This window comes from Pan troglodytes, chromosome 12 (assembly GCF_028858775.2).
Source record: "Pan troglodytes isolate AG18354 chromosome 12, NHGRI_mPanTro3-v2.0_pri, whole genome shotgun sequence".
In the NCBI taxonomy this organism is placed as follows: domain Eukaryota; kingdom Metazoa; phylum Chordata; class Mammalia; order Primates; family Hominidae; genus Pan; species Pan troglodytes.
In genome coordinates this window covers 19,618,949-19,641,260 of record NC_072410.2, presented here as the reverse complement: position 1 = coordinate 19,641,260, position 22,312 = coordinate 19,618,949, and positions in this window count along the sequence as shown.

Sequence of the window (22,312 nt, the reverse complement as noted above, 5' to 3'; positions counted from 1 at the left end):
GTAAAAAGCTTTCCCTCTGGAAAAACCCATGTTTAAAGGAGGAAAAGACAAACTATGGACTGGAAGGCGATATTTGCAAACCCCATATCTGACAAGAAGTGATATGTAGAGAAAGAGATCTTCAAGGGATCAGGCAAGATAGCTGCGTAGATATAGCCAGGTGGACAGGGATGGAGAGGACTGGTGCACTCCTAACAGATCTTCAGAGGGAAGGCACCAAGAGTAGATGGAGGGAAGACACATAAGCTGGGCTGATGGAGGAGGCAGCTGGGAGCCCTACACAGGGCTATGCACACCAGGACTTGTTCCTGGCCTCCAATAACTCTGGAGGAATGGGAGCAACCCACCCTTGCGATGGGCCCCTGGAATTCTGGAAGTAAGATATGCCTCGACCACCACCGACATTCAAATTGGCAAGGAGAGCTGTTTACAGAAGTTGTAGGGGCAGCAAGTCAGCTGATGTGGAGCCCAAAGGGTTTGGTGTGGGAGAGTCTGTAGCAGAGCACACCTAGAGATGGTCGTATCGCTTGGCTCCACTGGCTCTCATAGGAAACTTTAGCCCTAGGGAAATTGTCAGACCTAAACTCTGCAGGGTGGTCTCGCCCATTAGAAGAGACCAGTCCAACCTGAGTGCTTCTTGGTCTTCTGGCCTCTCCTAAGGCCCCAGCCTGCCAGTGCCTGCTTGCAAAACAGCCTCAGGTGCCCTGAGGGCCTGCATCATAGCTTCTGCACTGGTGCACTATGCCTATCTGGCAGAGAGCTCCAGCAGGGCAGCCCCGAGGACCACACAGCAGCCCAGTAGCTCTCTCCCTACACTGCAGCTTCCCCAAGGCCCACGGCAACCACTTACATTGCTTTGCTGGTGACTGTGTGTGGGGATGGGTTTTGCTTTCCTTGACCTGCCAGTGCCTGCGTATATGCATGCACCCTGCTCTGCCACTGCTGAGGTGGTAGTGGAGTTCACTCCCACACCCCCGCCAACAGCCATTGCAGTCAGAGCCTTAGCAGGCACAGAGCAGCCAGCCCCACCCTGACCAGCATCCCACTCTTATTCCAACACTGCCACTGGAGTGAAACTAGGCACAGAGAATAACAAATTCTTCCCTGCCTGGAGCACCCACCCCAGCCTGCAATGCACAGAATATGCACAACGACCTGTGCCTGCCAGGACCCCCTGCCCCTCATACCAACATCACCACCAGTGCAACTATGTGCACAGTCACCAGCAGCTCCCTCTGCCAAGCCACATTTCCTCCACCCCTGTTGTGAACACCTTCATGGAGGCAGGCACCACAGCACCCGCTAGCACCCTGCCACAGCCAAGAAGCATGCACCCTACTGTGCTGCCACAGCCACTGCTGCTGATATTTGCAAATTAAGACAGATCCTGGGGTCATCACATTACAAAATGCTTTGGGTGACATCGTCCATCAGAGTTTAATGAACAATGGTCTGGGAGCACCTTGGGCCACCCCAGGGCAGTGGGTTCCTAAGTGCACGGAGCCAGAGAAAAAAGTCAGGGCCCATTAGGAGTCCCCCAGGGTTAGAGCACATAGTCTAAGAGTAGGGAGCTGAGTGTTAACCCCCAAAAATCTTCCAGAAACAAAGCCAGTAAACTAAGTCACCCTCATACCACAATCAAACCCTCAAGGCCATCAAATAGGATAAAAGAAAACAAAGCCCATCTGAAAGTCAGCAACTTCAAAGATTGAAGGAACATAAGCCAATGAAGAGGAGAAAGAACGAGTACAAGAGCCCTGAGAACTTAAAAAGCCAGAGTGCCTTCTTTCCTGCAAAAGACCACACCACCTCTCCAGCAAGGGTTCTGAACCAGGCTGAGATGGCTGAAATGACAGAAATTGAGTTCAGAATATAGATAGGAATGAAGATCATTGAGATGCAGGAGTATGTTGAAAGCCAATCCAAGGAAGCTAAGAATCACAATAAAATGATACAGGAGCTGACAGACAAAATGGCCGTTATAGAAAAGCATGTAACTGACAGAGCTGAAAAACACACTACAACAATTTCAAAATGTAATCACAAGTATTAATAGCAGAATAGACAAAGCAGAAGGAAGAATCTCAGAGCTTGAAAACTGGTTTTCTGAAATTAGACAGTCAGAGAAGAATAGAGAAAAAAGAGTGAAAAGGAATGAACAGAGCCTCTGAGAAATATGAGATTGTGTAAAGAGACTGAATCTATGACTCATTGGTGTTCCTGAAAGAGATGGGGGGCATGTAGGCAACTTGGGAAACATATTCCAATATATCATCCATGAGAACTTCCCCAACCTAGACAGAGAGGCCAACATTCAAATTCAGATGATGTAGAAAACCTCAGTAAGATACTTCAAAAGAAGAAAATCCCCAAGACACATAATCATCAGATTCTCCAAGGTCAAAATGAAAGGAAAAATGTTAAAAGCCACTAGAGAGAAAGGTCAGGTCACCTACAGAGTGAAGCCCACAGTACAATAGCAGACCCCTCAGGAGATACATTATAAGCCAGAAGAAATTGGGGCTAATATTTATCATTCTTAAAGAAAAAAAAAATTCCTACCCAGAATTTTATAGTTAGCAAAACTAAGCTTTACAAGGAACAGAAAAATAAGATCATTTTCGGGCAAGCAAATGCTGAGAATTTGTTAGCACCAGACTTGCCTTACAAGAGCTCCTGAAGGAAGCACTAAATGTGGAAAAGAAAGACCATTACTAGCCACTACAAAAAACACCCTTAAGTACAAAGACGAGTGACACTATAAAGGAACCACATAGGCCAGGCATGGTGGCTCATGCCTGTAATCCCAGTACTTTGGGAGGCTGAGGTGAGTGAATCTCTTGAGCTCAGGAGTTCAAGGCCAGCCTGGGCAACATAGTGAGACCCCATCTCTACTAAAAACACAAAGAATTAGCCAGGCGTAGTGGTGCACAGCTGTGGTCTCAGTTCCCTGGGAGGCTGAGGTAGGAGGATCACTTGAACCTGGGGAGTGGAGGTTGCAGTGAGCCAAGATCATGCCACTGTACTGAAGCCTGGGTGACAGAGCAAAAGCCTATCTCAAAAATAAATGAAAAAATAAATAAATAAATAAATAAACCACATAAACAATTCTGCCTAGTAACCAGCTAACATCATTATGACAAAGTCAAATCCACACATATCGATACTCACCTTGAATGTAAATGGACTAAATGCTCTAATTAAAAGGCACAGAGTGGTAAGCTGGATAAAGAACCAAGAGCCATTGATACACTGTCTTCAGGAGACCCAGCTCACATGTAATGACACCCATAGGCTCAAAGTAAAGAAATGGAGACAAATCTACCAAGCAAATGTAAAACAGAATAAAGAAGGGGTTGCGATCATAATTTTATACAAAACAGACTTTAAGCCAACAAAGTTCAAAAAAGACAAAGAAAGGCATTATACAATGGTAAAAGGTTCAATTCCACAAGAAGACCTAACTATTCTAAATATATACGCACCCAACACAGGAGCACCTAGATTCATAAAACAAGTTCTTAGAGACCTTCAAAGAGACTTAGACTTGCACATAATACTAGCAGGAGACTTCAACACCCTACTGAAAGTATTAGATCATCAAGAAAATCAACTAAGTTATTCAGGACTGAAACTCAGCACTGGATCAAATGGACCTGATAGATATCTACAGAACTCTCCACCCCAAAACAACAGAGTACAATTTTTTGTTCATTGCTAAATGGCACAAATTTTAAAATTGATCACATAATTGGACATAAGACACTCCTTAGCAAATGCAAAAGAACTGAAATTATAACAACCAATATCTCAGATCACAGCACAATTAAATTTACAATTACATGGAAATTCAATAACCTGCTCCTGAATGACTTTTCGTTAAATAATGAAATTAAGGCAGAAATCCAGACGTTCTTAGAAACTAATGAGAAGAAAGATACAACATACCAGAATCTCTGGGACACAGCTAAGGAAATATTAAGAGGGAAATTTATAGCACCAAATGTCCACATCAAAAAGTGAAAAAGATCTCAATTTAACAATCTAACTCACAACTAAAAGAACTAAAGAACCAAGAAAAAACCACCCCAAAGGTAGCAGAAGACAAGAAATAAACAAAATTGGAGCTGAACTGAAGGAGATTAAGATATGAAAAATCAATTTAAAAGATCAACAAATCCAGGAGCTGGTTTTATGAAAAAATTAATCAAACAAACCACTAGCTAGACTAATAAAGGAGAAAGGAGAGAAGACCCACATAAACATAATTAGAAATGACAAAGGAGATATTACCACTGACCCCAGAAATACAAATAAACATCAGAGAATACTATGAAGACCTCTATGCACATAAACTAGAAAATCTATAAGAAACAGATAAATTCCTTGTTACATACACCCTCTCAAGACTGAGCCAGGAAGATGTTGAATTCCTGAACAGATAAATAATGGGCTCTGAAATTGAATCAATAATAAATAGCTTACCAACTAAAGAAAGCCCAGGACCAGTTGGATTTACAGCTTAATTCTACCATATACAAAGAAGAGCTGGTACCATTCCTGTTGAAACTATTCCAAAATATTGAGGAGGAGAGATTCCTCCATAACTCATCCTATGATGCCGGCGTCATTGTGATACCAAAACCTGGCAGAGACATAAAAACAAAAGAAAACTTTCGGCCAAGTTTATGAACACCAATGCAAAAATCCTCAACAAAATACTGGTAAATAAATCCCCAACACATCAAAAAACTTATCCACCACAATCAAGTAGGCTCCTGGGATGCAAGGTTGGTTCAACATAAGCAAATCAATAAATGTGATTCATCTCATAAACAGAACCGAAGACAGAAAACCCATGATTATCTCAATAGATGCAGAAAAGGATTTTGATAAAATTCAACAACCCTTCATGTTAAAAACTCTCAATAAACTAGGTATTAAAAGGAACACATCTCCAAATAATGAGACCCACCTATCCATCGATGACAAACCGTAGTGAACATCATACTGAATGGGCAAAATGTTGGAAGCATTCCCCCTGAAAATCAGCACAAGACAGCAATAACCTCTCTCAGCATTCCTGTTTAACATAGTATTGAAAGTCCTAGCCAGAACAAACAGGCAAGAGGAAGAAATAATGAACATCCAAGTAGGAAGAGAAGAAGTAAAACTATCCCTGTTTACAGAAAACAAGATGCTGTATTTAGAGTATCTCATAGTCTTGACCCAAAAGCTCCTCAAGCTAATAATTTCAGTGAAGCCTCAGGATGCAAAATCAATATAAAAAATCTAGCATTCCTAGTAATTATAGCAACAGCTGAAAGCCTAATTAGGAATGCAATCCCATTTACAATTGCCACAAAAAGAATAAATTACCTAGGAATACAGCTAACTAGTGAGGTGAAAGTTTTCTGTAAGGAGAACTGCAAACCACTGCTCAAAGAAATCAGAGACGACACAAACAAATGGGAAAATATTCAATGTTCACATATAGAAAGAATCAATATCATTAAAAAGGCCATGCTGCCCAAAGCAATTTACAGAGTCAATGCCATTAGTATGAAACTACCAATGACATTCTTCACAGAGGTAGAAAAAACTATTTTAAAATTCAAATGGAACAAAAAAAAGCCCCAATAGCCAAGGCAAACCAAAGCAGAAAGAACAAAGCTGGAGCATCATGCTACCCGACTTCAAACTATACTACAAGGCTATAGTGACCAAAACAGCATAGTACTGATACAAAAACAGACACATAGAGCAGTGGAAATGAATAGCGAGCCCAGAAATAAGGCCGCACACCTACAGCTATCTGATATTTGACAAGCTCCACAAAAACAAGCAATGGGGAAAGGATTCCCTATCCAATAAATGGTGCTGGGTTAACTGGCTAGCCATATGCAGAAGATTGAAACTGGACCCCTTCCTTACGCCATATACAAAAATTAACTCAAGATGGACTAAAGACTTAAATGTAGATCCCAAAACTATAAAAACCCTGGAAGGCAATTAGGCAATAGCATTCTGAACATAGGACTGGGCAAAAATTTCATGACAAAGACACCAAAAGCAATTTGAACAAAAACAAAAATTGACAGATAGGATCTAAGTAAACTAAAAAGCTCCTGCACAGCAAAAGAAACTATTAACAGAGTAAACAGACAAGCAACAGAATGGGAGAAAAGTTTTGCAAACTATGCCTCTGACAAAGGTCTAATATCCAGCATCTATAAGGAACTTAAACAAATTTACAAGAAAAAAATTTAAAAATGGGCAAAGGACATGAACAGACACTTTTCAAAAAACATACATGCAGCCAACAAGCATACAAATTAAAGCTCTACATCACTGATTATTAGAGAAATGCAAATCCAAACCACAGTGAGATACCATCTCACATCAGTCAGAATGGCTATTACTAAAGTCACAAACAAACAGATATGGGCAAAGTTACAGAGAAAAAGGAATGTTTACACACTTGGTGGGAATGTGAATTAAACAATTGTGGAAAGCAATGTGGCCATTCCTCAAAGACCTAAAACCAAAAATACCATTCAAGCCAGCAATCTCATTACTGGGTATTTACCCAAAGGAATATAAATCATTCTAACATAAAGATACATGTACTAATATGTTCATTGCAGCGCTATTCACAATAGCAAAGACATGGAATCAACCTAAAAAACCCATCAGTGGTAGACCGGTTAAATAAAATGTGGTACATATACACCATGAATTACTATGCAGCCACAAAATAGAATGAAATCATGTCCTTTGGAAGAACATGGATGGAGCTAGAGGCCATTACCCTGAGCAAGCTAACACAGGAACAGAAAGTCAAATATTGCATGTTCTCACTAATAAGTGGGAGCTAATTGATGAGAACACGTGGATACATGGGGGGAACAACAGACACTGGGGCCTATCAGAGGGTGGAGTATAAGAGGAAGGAGAGGATCAGAGAAAATAACTAATGGATACTGGGCTTAATACCTGGGTAATGAAATAATCTGTACAACAAACCCCATGACAGTAGTTTAACTGTATCACAAATCTGCACATGTTAAATTAAAAAAAGAACTGGTATCTAGAATATATAAAGTACTTTCAAAATTCAACAATTAAAAAAATGAACAATCCAAATAGATAATAGACAAAATATAATATGAAAAGACATTTTATAGAAGAGGAAATATAGATGACCAAGAAACACATAAGAAGATGTTTTAGCCATTAGGGAAATGCAAATTAAAAACTACAATGAGATAACACTACACACATTTCAAACTGGCTAAAATTTAAAAATAAGTATTGACAACAAGTGTTTGTGAGGATGAAAAGAAATTGGGTCACACCCACCCTGCTAGTGGCAGTATAAAATGGCCTAGCCACTCTGGAAAACAATTTGGAAAATTTCATCTAAAAGCAAACATGTAACTACCATACCATCCAGAAATTGCACTCTTGTGTATTCTAGAGACATGAAAGCTTATATTCACAGAAAATCTGTACATAGATATTCATAGCAGCTTTATTTATAATAGGCCCAAACTGGAAACAACCCAGATGTCCTTCAGGGGGTGAATTATAAATAAACTGTGGTACATCAATACCAATAAAAATATGAATGAACTACTGATACACATAACATTTTGGATGCATCTCCAGGGAATTATACTAAATGAGGGAAAAAATCCCACATGGTTACATACTGCATGATTCCATTTATATGTCATTCTTGAAATGACAAAATTATAAAAATAGAAGAGAGATTTGTGATTGACAGGGTTAGAGAAGGGGGAGCTGGGGAAGACAGCTGGATGTGGCTGTAAAAGAGCAACACAGGATTCTTGCGGCTTTGGAAAGGCACTGTGTCAATATCAATATCCTGACTGTGTTACTATACCATAGTTTTGCAATATTATCAGGGGAAGAAACCTGGTAAAGCATACAGGGGATCTCTCTATATTATTTCTTACAATTCATGTGGATTTACAATGATTTCAAAATAAAAAGCTTAAGTGAAAAAAAAGATAGAACATTGTCTTTTTTATTCATACAATGGAAAATTAGTGAATCGCTGCTCCACTGAGAGGAGGAGTGAAATGACCTGACTTGGATTTTAGAACAATCCCTCTGGCTTCTGCAGCAGGGAATGGTGGAAGTAGGAATTCCGGGATAGATGATATGAAAAAAAATCCAAGATGGAGGTGAGATTGGGTTGGACCAGGGATATCATAGATGTAGGCGAATTGTTTAGGTTCTAGACCCCTTTTGAAGGTAGGGCAGACAACAATGGCCCATGGATTGCATTTGGGGTGCTAGACTCTCATAATTTTGCCTCCAGCTCATACTTCATCTCTTCTTCATTTGTCTTATGTTGTACAACTCTCTTAAATTCTAGTGCACTTTACTTGTGCACCTTGACATTGGACATTAGCACTTCTTCCTGTCTTCTCCTGGCTAATTTCTACTCACCCTTTAGGTTTCAGTTGACTCAGTTGAAGATATTTTTTTTTTTTGGAGGATCTTTTCTACAGCTTGGTTTTTAAACAGAAGGTTTTATTTTATTTTATTTTTGCTGAGGCACCAACACAAGAACTGCATCTCAGTTACTTACTTAGATGAGGAAGGATGATAATATCAGTTAATGATTGTCAAATCCCTTCTATGTTCCAGCTACTGGGCGGACTGTATTTTGCATATAATATTTCATTAAATTCTCAAGATACAGGGAACAACATGAGGAAAGTTTTAGAGTTAGGAAATCAAGGTTGATAACAGTGACATGTCAGATGTTAGCCTCCTCTACTAATTAGAAAATACTTAACAACTAGCTTCAGTTGAAGTCATTTCCTATGTTGCAGGAATTATGCCAAATGCTTTATATGTATTATTGCAATTAGTCCTTGAAATAAATTTATGAAATAAATACTATTTTGATTTTATAGATGGGTAAACTAAGTCCTGGAGAGGCTAAATAACTTTCCTAAGGTGACATAGCCATTAAGCGGTAAGTCATAGATCCAGCACTTACTAACTAAAGCCTGTGGGCCTGAAAGCCAGCCTATGTTAACCTACAGCTTCAGGCTCAGTCCCACCACTCCCCCCACCCCACCCCTTAGGAGAGGATTTCCTTCTTAGGTGTGTCTTTCGATTTCCCATTTCTGTTGTGTTACCCATCTGTAACTAGCTTCTTGCCATCTCTTCAGTTTTGCACTTCTCATGAATGGCTTCTCCCCATACATATTCTCATGCATGCAGCCAGCATCACAAAAGGCCCTACCCTTACTTATCTCTACTCAGATGAGTAATGACTTTTGAAAGCTGATTGCAAACAAATGTTTTGTGCACTTTTTATTACAGAGCACGTTAAAGTTCACTTCAACACAAGCCCTCAAATCACCTTGGATCTTAAAGAGCTAATTGGTAAACCAATCTTTACTTGTTTTCATTGACCCAGAAAACTCCCTGGAACTTTCCAAGTGAAGAAAGCAAGATGCTTATCCTTAATTGATGACAACCCATCCTTTCAAGCTACTTTGCTTTTCTGGGACATTTGGCAGACAAACCTGGGTTTGTCTCTACTGCAGGTTGTTGAAAATCATTTTATTTTCTGTACTTAATGGCTAACTTACTTAACTTCACTAACAGGTGAAGGGTGACTCCGACTTTGTATGATGTTGACATATTTATCTTTCAGATCTCAACTATTCAAAGAAAATAAATAGGAAAACTGTTATCTTTAGCAAGTTAGGTTTAGTGGGCTCAGAATATATACATATACACACACACACATATATAGTGTGTGCTATATGTAAATATATATGTGTATATATGTATATATATAAATATACATAAATATACTTTTAATTGAGCTCATATTCTGGACTATAGCTCAATAAATATTCACACACACACACACACACACACGTATATAAATGAGCTCCATTAAATGACCCCTTCCCACACCTTCCTAGAAGTTGTAGAGGCCTCCCAGATGATCAGCACATTTGCCCATATATCTTTTTTGAAAGTCCTGTATCATGGGGGGGCTGAGTATACAGTAATTTTTAAAATTCTAAAAAATGAAGTCTCCTTTTAAAAAAAAATCTTGAAGAAAAATAAGCAGCACTTAATCGAAGAGCATTACAGGTTGAAGCCATCTGAGGCTCTCCCAGACCACTGCATTCTAGCCAACATATCTGTAGAGTCCTTTTTAAATCCACATCTGCATCTTCATCTGGGGGCCCTCCAAATCATAACCACAGCCCACTCACATGGGAAGACCATTCTTTTTTTGCCTAAATATTCCAATGCCTTTGTACATTTCCCTGTATCTGTGAAATCCTTCTGGGTACCATTGAGTCTCTTTCTGGGGTTGGGGGGTGGGGTGGGTGGGCAAAGTCTACTAGAGGAATGTGAAGTAAATTCTGTTTTCTTTCTCCTAACAGTCAGTGATAATTTTCTCAGCAAGTGTGCCTTTGAGCATGAATGATGAGGAAGACAACTGAGTAACTTCAACAGCTGTTTTATGTGAGGACAATTCTATCTTGGAACTTCTTGCCAATGATCCAGGCTATTGTCACGTCATCTGCCATAGCCTGTGTCACATAATCTAATCTTTTTCACAAAGTGGCTGTCTTCAAAGAGCCTTTTAAAATAGCTTAATTCCAGGATGGGCACCCTTACAGAACTGAAGCACAGGTAAGGATACCACAGATTTACAAACTCATCCACATACTAGTCACATGTTTTAAATAAAATGAAAAGACAAATACAGTGAGTTTTCACATTCAGGAGCAATAAACATTGTAATGGAAATATTTTATAAAAGAGACTGCAGATCTATTTTCCAATAAACAACAAGAGGTAGGAAAGAATCTTCTAGTACAGAGACTGATATGTAAAAATTACTCCTAGTATTATAGTAATATTCACCAAAGTTTCCTTTGCTTAAAACAACAATAGAAGATTATGGTAGCTAAATCACTTATTGAGAATAGATAAATCTATAGTAGTGTAAGGGCCAAGCCTATGAAGTCTCCCTGAAAAACCAACTCACTAAAGGCAGATGAATGGAAGATAAGGCATACAAACATATTTAATGTGTATACACAGGATCCTTCAGAACAAAGACCCAAAGACAAGCAGAGATTGTCCATTTTTGTGCATAGTTTCAACAAAGTATGAACAGTTGTATTAGTCTGTTTTCACACTAGTGTCAAGAACTGGGCGGTTCCAACATGGCCAAATAGGAACAGCTCCAGTCTACAGCTCCCAGCGTGAGTGATGCAGAAGATGGCTGATTTCTGCATTTCCAATTGAGGTACCGGGTTCATCTCACTGGGGCTCATTGGACAGTGGGGGCAGGACAGCGGGTGCAGTCCACTGAGTGAGAACCAAAGCAGGGCGAGGCATCGCCTTACCCAGGAAGTGAAAGGGGTCAGGGAATTCCCTTTCCTAGCCAAGGGAAGGGGTGACGGACGGCACCAGGAAAATGTGGTCACCCCCAACCCTAATACTGTGCTTTTCCAATGGTCTTAGCAAATGGAAAACCTGGAGATTATATCCCGCACCTGGCTCAGAGGGTCCCACGCCCATGGAGCCTCACTCATTGCTAGCACAGCAATCTGAGATCGAACTGCAAGGCGGCAGTGAGGCTGGGGGAGGGGTGCCCACCATTGCTGAGGCTTGAGTAGGTAAAGCAGCCAGGAAGCTCGAACTGGGTGGAGCCCACCACAGCTCAAGGAGGTCTGCCTGCTTCTGTAGATTCCACCTCAGGGGGCAGGGCATAGCCAAACAAAAGGCAGCAGAAACCTCTGCAGGCTTAAATGTCCCTGTCTAACAGCTTTGAAGAGAGTAATGGTTCTCCCAGCATGGAGTTTGAGATCTGAGAACAGACTGCCTCCTCAAGTGGGTCCCTGACCTCTGTGTAGCCTAACTGGGAGGCACCCTCCGGTAGGGGCAGACTGACACCTCACATGGCCGAGTACCCCTCTGAGACGAAGCTCCCAGAGGAACAATCAGCAACATTTGCTGTTCAGCAGTATTCGCTGTTCTGCAGCCTCCACTGCTGATACCCAGGCAAACAGGGTCTGGAGTGGACCTCCAGCAAATTCCAACACACCTGCAGCTGACTGTTCTGACTGTTAGGAGGAAAACTAACAAACAGAAAGCACATCCACACCAAAACCCCATCTGTATGTCACCATCATAAAAGACCAAAGGTAGACAAAACCACAAAGATGGGGAAAAAACAGAGCAGAAAAGCTGAAAATTCTAAAAATAAGAGCACCTCTCCCCCTCCAAAGCAACACAGCTCCTCTCCAGCAATGGAACAAAGCTGGATGGAAAATGACTTTGATGAGTTGAGAGAAGAAGGCTTCAGATGATCAAACTTCTCCGAGCTAAAGGAGGAAGTTCGAACCTAATGCAAAGAGTTAAAAACCTTGAAAAAAGATTAGACGAATAGCTAACTAGAATAACCAGTGTGGAGAAATCCTTAAATGACCTGATTGAGCTGAAAACCATGGTACAAGAACTATGTGATGAATGCACAAGCTTCAGTAGCCAATTTGATCAACTGGAAGAAAGGGTATCAGTGATTGATGATCAAATGAATGAAATGAAGCAAGAAGAGAAGTTTAGAGGAAAAAGAGTAAAAGGAAACAAACAAAGCCTCCAAGGAATATGGGATTATGTGAAAAAACCAAATCTACGTCTGATTGGTGTACCTGAAAGTGACAGGGAGAATGGAACCAAGTAGGAAAACACTCTTCAGGATATTATCCAGGAGAAATTCCCCAACCTAGTAAGGCAGGCCAACTTTCAAATTCAGGAAATACAGAGAACACCACAAAGGTACTCCTCAAGAAGAGCAACTCCAAGAAACATAATTGTCAGATTCACAAAGTTGAAATGAGGGAAAAAATTTTAAGGGCAGCCAGAGAGAAAGGTCAAGTTACCCACAAAGGGAGACCCATCAGACTAATAGCTTATTTCTCAGCAGAAACTCTACAAGCCAGAAGAGAGTGGGGGCCAATATTCAACATTCTTAAAGAAAAGAATTTTCAACCCAGAATTTCATATCCAGCCAAATTAAGCTTTGTAAGTGAAGGAGAAATAAAATACTTTACAGACAAGCAAGTGCTGAGAGATTTTGTCACCACCAGACCTGCCTTACAAGAGCTCCTGAAGGAAGCACTAAACATGGAAAGGAACAAGCAGTACCAGCCACTGTAAAAACATGACAAACTGTAAAGACCATCGATGCTAGGAAGAAACTGCATCAACTAATGGGCAAAATGATCAGCTCACATCATAATGACAGCATCAAATTCACACGTAACAATATTAACCTTAAATGTAAATGGACTAAATTCTCCAATTAAAAGACACAGACTGGCAAGTTGGATAAAGAGTCAAGACCCATCAGTGTGCTGTATTCAGGAGACCCATCTCACGTGCAAAGACACACATAGGCTCAAAATAAAGAGATGGAGGAAGATCTACCAAGCAAATGGAAAACAAAAAAAGGTAGGGGTTGCAATCCTAGTCTCTGATAAAACAGGCTTTAAACCAACAAAGATCAGAAGAGACAAAGAAGGCCATTACATAATGGTAAAGGGATCAACTCAACAAGAAGAGCTAACTATTCTAAATATATATGCACCCAATACAGGAGCACCCAGATTCATAAAGCAAGTCCTTAGAGACCTACAAAGAGACTTAGACTCCCACACAATAATAATGGGAGAACTTAACACCCCACTGTCAACATTAGACAGATCAACTAGACAGAAAGTTAACAAGGATACCCGGGAATTGAACACAGCTCTAAAACAAGCAGACCTAATAGACATCTAGAGAACTCTCCACCCCAAATCAACAGAATATACATTCTTTTCAGCACCACATCGCACTTATTCCAAAACTGACCACATAGTTGGAAGTAAAGCACTCCTCAGCAAATGTAAAAGAACAGAAATTATAACAAACTCTCTCTTGGACCACAGTGCAATCAAACTAGAACTCAGGATTAAGAAACTCACTCAAAACCGCTCACTACATAGAAACTGAACAACCTGCTCCTGAATGACTACTGGGTACATAACGAAATGAAGGCAGAAATAAAGGTGTTCTTTGAAACCAATGAGAACAAAGACACAACATAGCAGAATCTCTGGGACACATTTAAAACAGTATATAGAGGGAAATTTATAGCACTAAATGCCCACAAGAGAAAGCAGGAAAGATCTAAAATTGACGCCATAACATCACAATTAAAAGAACTAGAGAAGCAAGAGTAAACACATTCAAAAGCTAGCAGAAGGCAAGAAGTAACTAAGATCAGAGAAGAACTGAAGGAGATAAAGACACAAAAAACCCTTCAAAAAATCAATGAATCCAGGAGCTGGTTTTTTGAAAAGATCAACAAAATTGATAGACTGCTAGCAAGACTAATAAAGAAGAAAAGAGAGAAGAATCAAATAGATGTAATAAAAAATCATAAAGGGGATATACCACCAATCCTGCAGAAATACAAACTACCATCAGAGAATACTATAAACACCTCTACAGAAATAAACTAGAAAATCTAGAAGAAATGGATAAATTCCTGAACACATACATCCTCCCAAGACTAAACCAGGAAGAACTTGAATCCCTGAATAAACCAGTAACAGGCTCTGAAATTTAGACAATAATTAATAGCCTACCAACCAAAAAAAAGTCCAGACCAGATGGATTCACAGCCAAATTCTACCAGAGGTACAAGGAGGAGCTGGTACCATTCCTTCTGAAACTATTCCAATCAATAGAAAAAGAGGGAATCTTTCCTAACTCATTTTATGAGGCCAGCATCATCCTAATACCAAAGCCTGGCAGAGATGCAACAAAAAAAGAGAATTTTAGACCAATATCCCTGATGAACATCAATGCAAAAATCCTCAGTAAAATACTGGCAAACCGAATCCAGCAGCACATCAAAAAGCTTATCCACCATGATCAAGTGGGCTTCATCCCTGGGAAGCAAGGCTGGTTCAATATATGCAAACCAGTAAACGTAATCCAGCATATAAACAGAATCAATGACAAAAACCACATGATTATCTCAATAGATGCAGAAAAGGCCTTTGACAAAATTCAACAATGCTTCATGCTAAAAACTCTCAATAAGTTAGGTATTGATGGGACGTATCTCAAAATAATAAGAGCTATCTATGACAAACCCACAGCCAATATCATACTGAATGGGCAAAAACTGGAAGCATTCCCTTTGAATACTGGCACAAGACAGGGATGCCCTCTCTCACCACTCCTATTCAACATAGTGTTGGAAGTTCTGGCCAGGGGAATCAGGCAGGAGAAGGAAATAAAGGGTATTCAGTTAGGAAAAGAGGAAGTCAAATTGTCCCTGTTTGCAGATGACATGATTGTATATCTAGAAAACCCCATCATCTCAGCCCGAAACCTCCTTAAACTGATAGGCAACTTCAGCAAAGTCTCAGGATACAAAATCAGTGTGCAAACATCACAAGCATTCTTATACACCAATAACAGACAAACAGAGAGCCAAATCATGAGTGAACTCCCATTCACAATTGCTTCAAAGAGAATAAAATACCTAGGAATACAACTTACAAGGGATGTGAAGGACCTCTTCAAAGAGAACTACAACCCACTGCTCAATGAAATAAAAGAGGATACAAACAAATGGAAGAACATTCCATGCTCATGAGTAGGAAGAATCAATATCGTGAAAATGGCCATACTGCCCAAGGTAATTTATAGATTCAACGCCATCCCCATCAAGCTACCAATGACTTTCTTCACAGAATTGGAAAAAACTACTTTAAAGTTCATATGGAACCAAAAAAGAGCCCGCATCACCAAGTCAATCCTAAGCCAAAAGAACAAAGCTGGAGGCATCACGCTACCTGACTTCAAACTATACTACAAGGCTACAGTAACCAAAACAGCATGCTACTGGTACCAAAACAGAGATATAGACCAATGAAACAGAATAGAGCCCTCAGAAATAATGCCACATATCTACAACCATCTGATCTTTGACAAACCTGACAAAAACAAGCAATGGGGAAAGGATTCCCTATTTAATAAATGGTGCAGAGAAAACTGGCTGGCCATATGTAGAAAGCTGAAAGTGGATCCCTTCATTATACTTTATACAAAAATTAATTCAAGATGGATTAAAGTCTTACATGTTAGACCTAAAGCCATAAAAACCCTAGAAGAAAACTAGGCAATACCATTCAGGACATAGGCATGGGCAAGGACTTCATGTCTAAAACACTGAAAGCAATGGCAACAAAAGCCAAAATTGACAATTGGGATCTAATTAAACTAAAGAGCTTCTGCACAGCAAAAGAAACTACCATCAGAGTGAACAGGCAACCTACAAAATGGGAGAAAATTTTTGCAAGCTACTCATCTGACAAAGGGCTAATATCCAGAATCTACAATGAACTCAGACAAATTTACAAGAAAAAAACAAACAGCCCCATCAAAAAGTGGGCGAAGGATATGAACAGACACCTCTCAAAGGAAGACATTTATGCAGCCAAAAAACACATGAAAAAATGCTCATCATCACTGGCCATCAGAGAAATGCAAATCAAAACACAATGAGATACCATCTCACACCAGTTAGAATGGCGATCATTAAAAAGTCAGGAAACAATAGGTGCTGGAGAGGATGTGGAGAAATAGGAACACTTTTACACTGTTTGTGGGACTGTAAACTAGTTCAACCATTGTGGAAGTCAGTGTGGCGATTCCTCAGGGATCTAGAACTAGAAATACCATTTGACCCAGCCATCCCATTACTGGGTATATACCCAAAGAATTATAAATCATGCTGCTATAAAGACACATTCACAGGTATGTTTATTGCAGCACTATTCACAATAGCAAAGACTTGGAACCAACCCAAATGTCCAACAACGATAGACTGGATTAAGAAAATGTGGCACATATACACCATGGAATACTATGCAGCCATAAAAAATGAAGAGTTCATGTCCTTTGTAGGGACATGGATGAAACTGGAAACCATCATTCTCAGCAAACTATTGCATGGGCAAAAAACCAAACACCTCATGTTCTCACTCACAGGTGGGAATTGAACAATGAGAACACATGGACACAGGAAGGGGAACATCACACTCTGGGGACTATTGTGGGGTGGGGGGAGGGGGGAGGGATAGCATTAGGATATATACCTAATGCTAAATGACAAATTAATGGGTGCAGCACACCAACATGGCACATGTATACATATGTAACAAACCTGCACATTGTGCACATGTACCCTAAAACTGAAAGTATAATAATAATAAAATTAAAAAAGCACTAATCAACATTTAGCAGCTACATTTTTTAAACTACAGCTACCAGGTAAAAAATATTGGTGATAACATATCACATTATAAGCATCATCTTTAAATGCTCTGTGATATTTCTCTGGGGTTTAAAATAGATTGGTTTTCTTAGAGAATGTCTGAAAAGGTTAAAGGCTCTCTCAGCAAAAATACTTACAGATGCAGATTGTGTTAAACATAAAACTAAAAGCAGCACACTGCCTGGATTGAAGGTGGTTAAAGCTGGATCAACACCCTTCATAACTGAATTCAACAAATATATATTTTAAATGAGATCTAAATATCTTAGGTTTAAACAAGCATAATTGAAGATAGAATTTCAGGTAAATTAAAGAATCACGTGTAAAAAGTAAAAGCACCATAGCCAATTTCACAAGCACTGAAACTGGCAAAGAAAATTTATAATTATTTAAGTAATTTTAGAATGAGCAAGGAGTTTCTAAGCAGAAAAGTGGTAACAGAAAACATAAACAGAATTATTATTCTATTTCATTAAAAATTAAGCATTTCTATATACCAAAAACTTTCATAAGCAAATGTAGGTTACAAACTAAAAATTGGGCCATAATCATGGCAAATATAAAGAAAGGCTAACATTCCGGTAAATCAATTAAAAAATCACCAATACCTTAGGAGTAAAGGATATGGACCACTAATTCTCCTCACTCTGTATTTGATCGAAATAGTATTATTTGGCCTTGTGCAAGCTCAGTTTCTTATTGGCTTTAAATAGTCCCCGACCCCTTCCCCAATCTGAGCTGCAGCTACCAGAGCTCCATCCTCCTCACTACTGAATGGCAAAGCAATAGGCTTTTCTTCACACAGACCTGAAACAAACAAACAAACAAAGAAACAAGCAAAACCAATCAGAAAGATGGCTTAGGAACCTGCACATCTATTTATTTGATGCTTTGTTTCATGTCACATTATTAAAACTGATTTTGTAATCTTTTCATCTTCACAAATAATCTTGTTTCCTTTTTTAAAAAAAGACTTTAAAACATATATTGTCAGAGTTATATGTAGTGACTGATGGAAACCCATTATTTCCCTTGTAAGCATATATAACTGGGAAGCCGGTTACCTTTGGCCGACTAATCCACATCCTAAACTCTGGAATTGTGTAGTCTCCTCTTCCTGGTGCTATTCAGCTTCCATCTTAGTAACTTCACTATGCTACCAGACCCTTTAATCCTGCATAACTTAGCAGGCATGGATGAAAAGAAAGAAATCCATTCCCTTCATCAGATAATGTTACATGCCACTCTCTGTGATGGAGCAGCCTTGACCCATCTTAAGATTGTTTGGCTTCCTATTTTGTGGCAGACTCATCCAAATAGGACTGTTATTATTTATCCCATTTTCAGCATGATTTTTCTTCTTTTGTCAGCCATGGATCTGTTTCTAGCCTTTTCTCTCTCTACTTCCACGAAGCTGACTTGCTTGCAATTCTCTCTACAAAGTCAATGAAAATTGCATGCCTATAGCAGCAGTAGGGGGGCACAGAGCACCACAAGAAATCAGCAAAGAATATATAAGCACATTATCAATAACATCAGAACATTAATACCTTTTCTTGGCTAAGTGGTTTGCAAGAGCCTACTTAAAGTGATTATTTTTAAAAAAAACTGTAGGTATAGCTTGTATACACTATGCTTTCTAAAATAATAATTATTTTTGATATTATAAAGACATGGAGAAAGACTATTTTCTTTCAGAGAACATTACCAGAATAAATTTCTTGTTGTTGTTTTAAGACTCAAGCTTAAACTACATAACATTCATTTGCATGCTCACACTAAGAAGCTGAATATGTAATACTAAAAGAGTAACCTCAAAAGACTTGTTAGACTCAATATAACTAGTTTCTGTCATTTAGAGTCCAGGCTTAACCATTCTTTCCTATGACATGTCTCTGGAAGATAAGATTCGTGGGTTCCAGCACAGAATTCATGACTCTAGGCTCCACTCAGAGTTCTTGAATTTTAGGTCCATAGCCAGGGGGTAAAAACCATGGGAACCAGGAGCCAGTCCATCTAAGTGTCTAAGCTGGTTCTGCCATTTACTAACTTTGTCACTATCAGCAAGTTATTTTTCTTTAGGCTCCTTTCCCTATCTCTAAAATGGAGATAATCATAGTGTTTACTTCCTGTGACTGTAACGAGGATTAAATGAGGGACTGTATATCCAAACACTGTAAACAGTGCCTGGCACGTGGTGAGGTCAATCATTATGGTCAATAATAATCTCATTATTATTTTCTTACTTTCCTATTGTCTAACTAGAGACTTTTTCCTTCAGTAGTTGTGTACAGTGGTGGAGGAGGAACTGTACCCTCCCTGTGAGTATCCAGTGGACTTCAGTGGACTTCAGTCCAAACATAACAGCAATTTCCGGTTTTATAGACCTGGTGGAAGCTTTCCAGTGTTCAGCTAAGAGTGTGGTCTCTCTCTGTTGCTGAGTTGATACTGCTGCTTCCCTCAGCAGCCAAGCCTTGTTCTCAAGGGTAACCTACATGTTAGGGAATGGTTTTGCCCTCTAGGGACAATAGTTTATGCCACTGAAAAAACTGACTAGGCAAAGTGTTTAAGCAGCTTGTCTGAGGAAGCCTGTACCATAACAGTCAAAATTGCTATAACTATATAACTATAATTATATTCACCCTGTTCCAGGCACTTTGCTAAGTGCTTTACAAATATTCTCTTAATTAATCTTTTTCATAAGCCTTTGAGATGCATATTACTATTGTTGATATTTTATAGATGAGGAAACTAAGACAGAAAAATAACATAATTCTACCAAAAACAAACAGCTATTAGTTAAATGTCCAAACCAGGAAAAGAATTTAGATATAACTTTAAAATCAAGATTGTAAGGCCATACAACACTGAATGTGTATGATGGCGTTCCTATGGGCACAGTGTGTTTCTCCTCCACAATTTTCCATGAACACCAAATAGAAAGACATGCATACGTGAGAGGCTATTGGTTATTGACATTGTTTTCAGTTTCTTAAGATGTTCCTCCCAGAATTGTGGAATTTCTGGTTATGCACCTTCCCAGTTATATTTGATTCTGCCAAAATGCACTCCAAAGTGGCCATATTAAATTCTAATTATATTAGCCATGTTTGACAGTCATGGGAAAAAGAGAGACTGCTTGATATCTCTATATCTCTTTCTTTCCCATGAAATTTCTTCCACAGCTTTTAACCAGTGTGTGTCCTCCTTTTGCTACATGGTTAATGCTTTTATCCTCAAGTTTCTGCCAACTCTTTCTCATCTGCAGAATTTATAACAGCACACATAAATAAAACTAATATTTCCTGAAAGATAGAAAAACAAACTAAGCTCCAAATTCATTTTCTTTCCCATAGGAATAATCAGGGTTTTATTATTATCTGTGTTAGGTGTTCTCATTAGATTACAAACTGAGAATGTAAAGTTCAAGAAAATAATAATTTCTGGAGAAACTTTATTATATTCTCCAGCCGTGTCCCAGGATATTTAATGAAACTTTTCAGTGCCTTGGAAACAGTAGGAATAAAATTATAACTTGAGTTACTTTTCTATCTTTTATTCTTTCTCTTCATTTCTATAGACCTCAGGGATAAGCAGTTGCCTTTGGTCAGAGGACTTTTGTATTATCATTGCAACTTTTTCATTTTGACTTCTTCTTAAGGGTGGGATTTAAGATCCAAACAGTAACTAAGAAACAGGAGAGAAAGCGTATATATTTTCATGGGGAACACTTACTTTCCTTATTACATGCTGTGTATTTTACTCTTTCTACTTCTGCATTTTCCAATTTCTAGCTTCATTCCACAGCTGGCTTTGAGGTTGCTTCTGTTTAATTCTGGAGTTTAAACCTCTGCCGCTACTCTCCTCCACAGAAAATAGATGAAGAAAGTAGTTCAAAAACTACACCCGCACTCAATATGTGTTGTGATTAAAATACTGTCTGATTCTCCGACTGGAGTGTGTGTGTGTCCTTGGAGGGAGTTGGACGTGTGCCAGGAGGAAGTGCACGTACCCACTGATGGTCTGAAAAGACTGCTTCAACTCTGGGGCCGAAAGCAGCAAACTCAAAAGGAAGGTTGGAGTCAATGGGTCCTGACACTAATGGGACGATTCTCCAGGTAGGCTGCTTTTCCTCCTGTTCTGTTGCTGGACAGACTCTTGCTACCAGCCCATCTCCATGACCCACATCATTCTCCATGTCTCCTTCCTCCTCCTTTCTTCTTCTTCTTCTTCTTTTTTTTTTTTTTTTAAATGCCGGTATCTTCTACCAGCAACCATGCTTTCCTGCTGTGATGATGCGTAGGGTGTGCAAGTCTGTTGAGAAGGACATGTGACAAGGCATTCTTATACCAAAGCTGTGGTCTGCACTATCCAGATAATATAAAATTATGTGACCAGTTAGGAAGTAAACATACAAAAACTTCACATTGAATATGTTTTATCTTTTTCAAAAAATTTTCCTTTGGAAGATCTCAGATGCTTTCAAAATGTGAAACCAAATACTGTGGAAACCTAAGGCACATTCTTGTGATTATTCTCATACAGAAAATTGACATCCTTCAAAGGCAGGAGTTTTTGGAAATAGCTAAATCCATTTAGAGTCATGCACAATGATCAAGGTGTGTAATTCTGTAAGGAATCAAAAATGAGGAACTAATTCCAAGAAACAAAACTGTTTTCAGACTGGGGGTATACAATGAGCGTAAAAGAAGATAGAGTTATTTCCATCTTCATGGGACGTGAACCAACCATTTGGGTGGGGTGTGTGTGTGTGTGCATGAATATGTATAAAACGAATGGGTGGAAACATGTAGATGGCTCACTGTGGTCATTCAATATGTTTTCTAGAGGACATCTTGATCAGTCCCCTCCTCTCATGTTTTA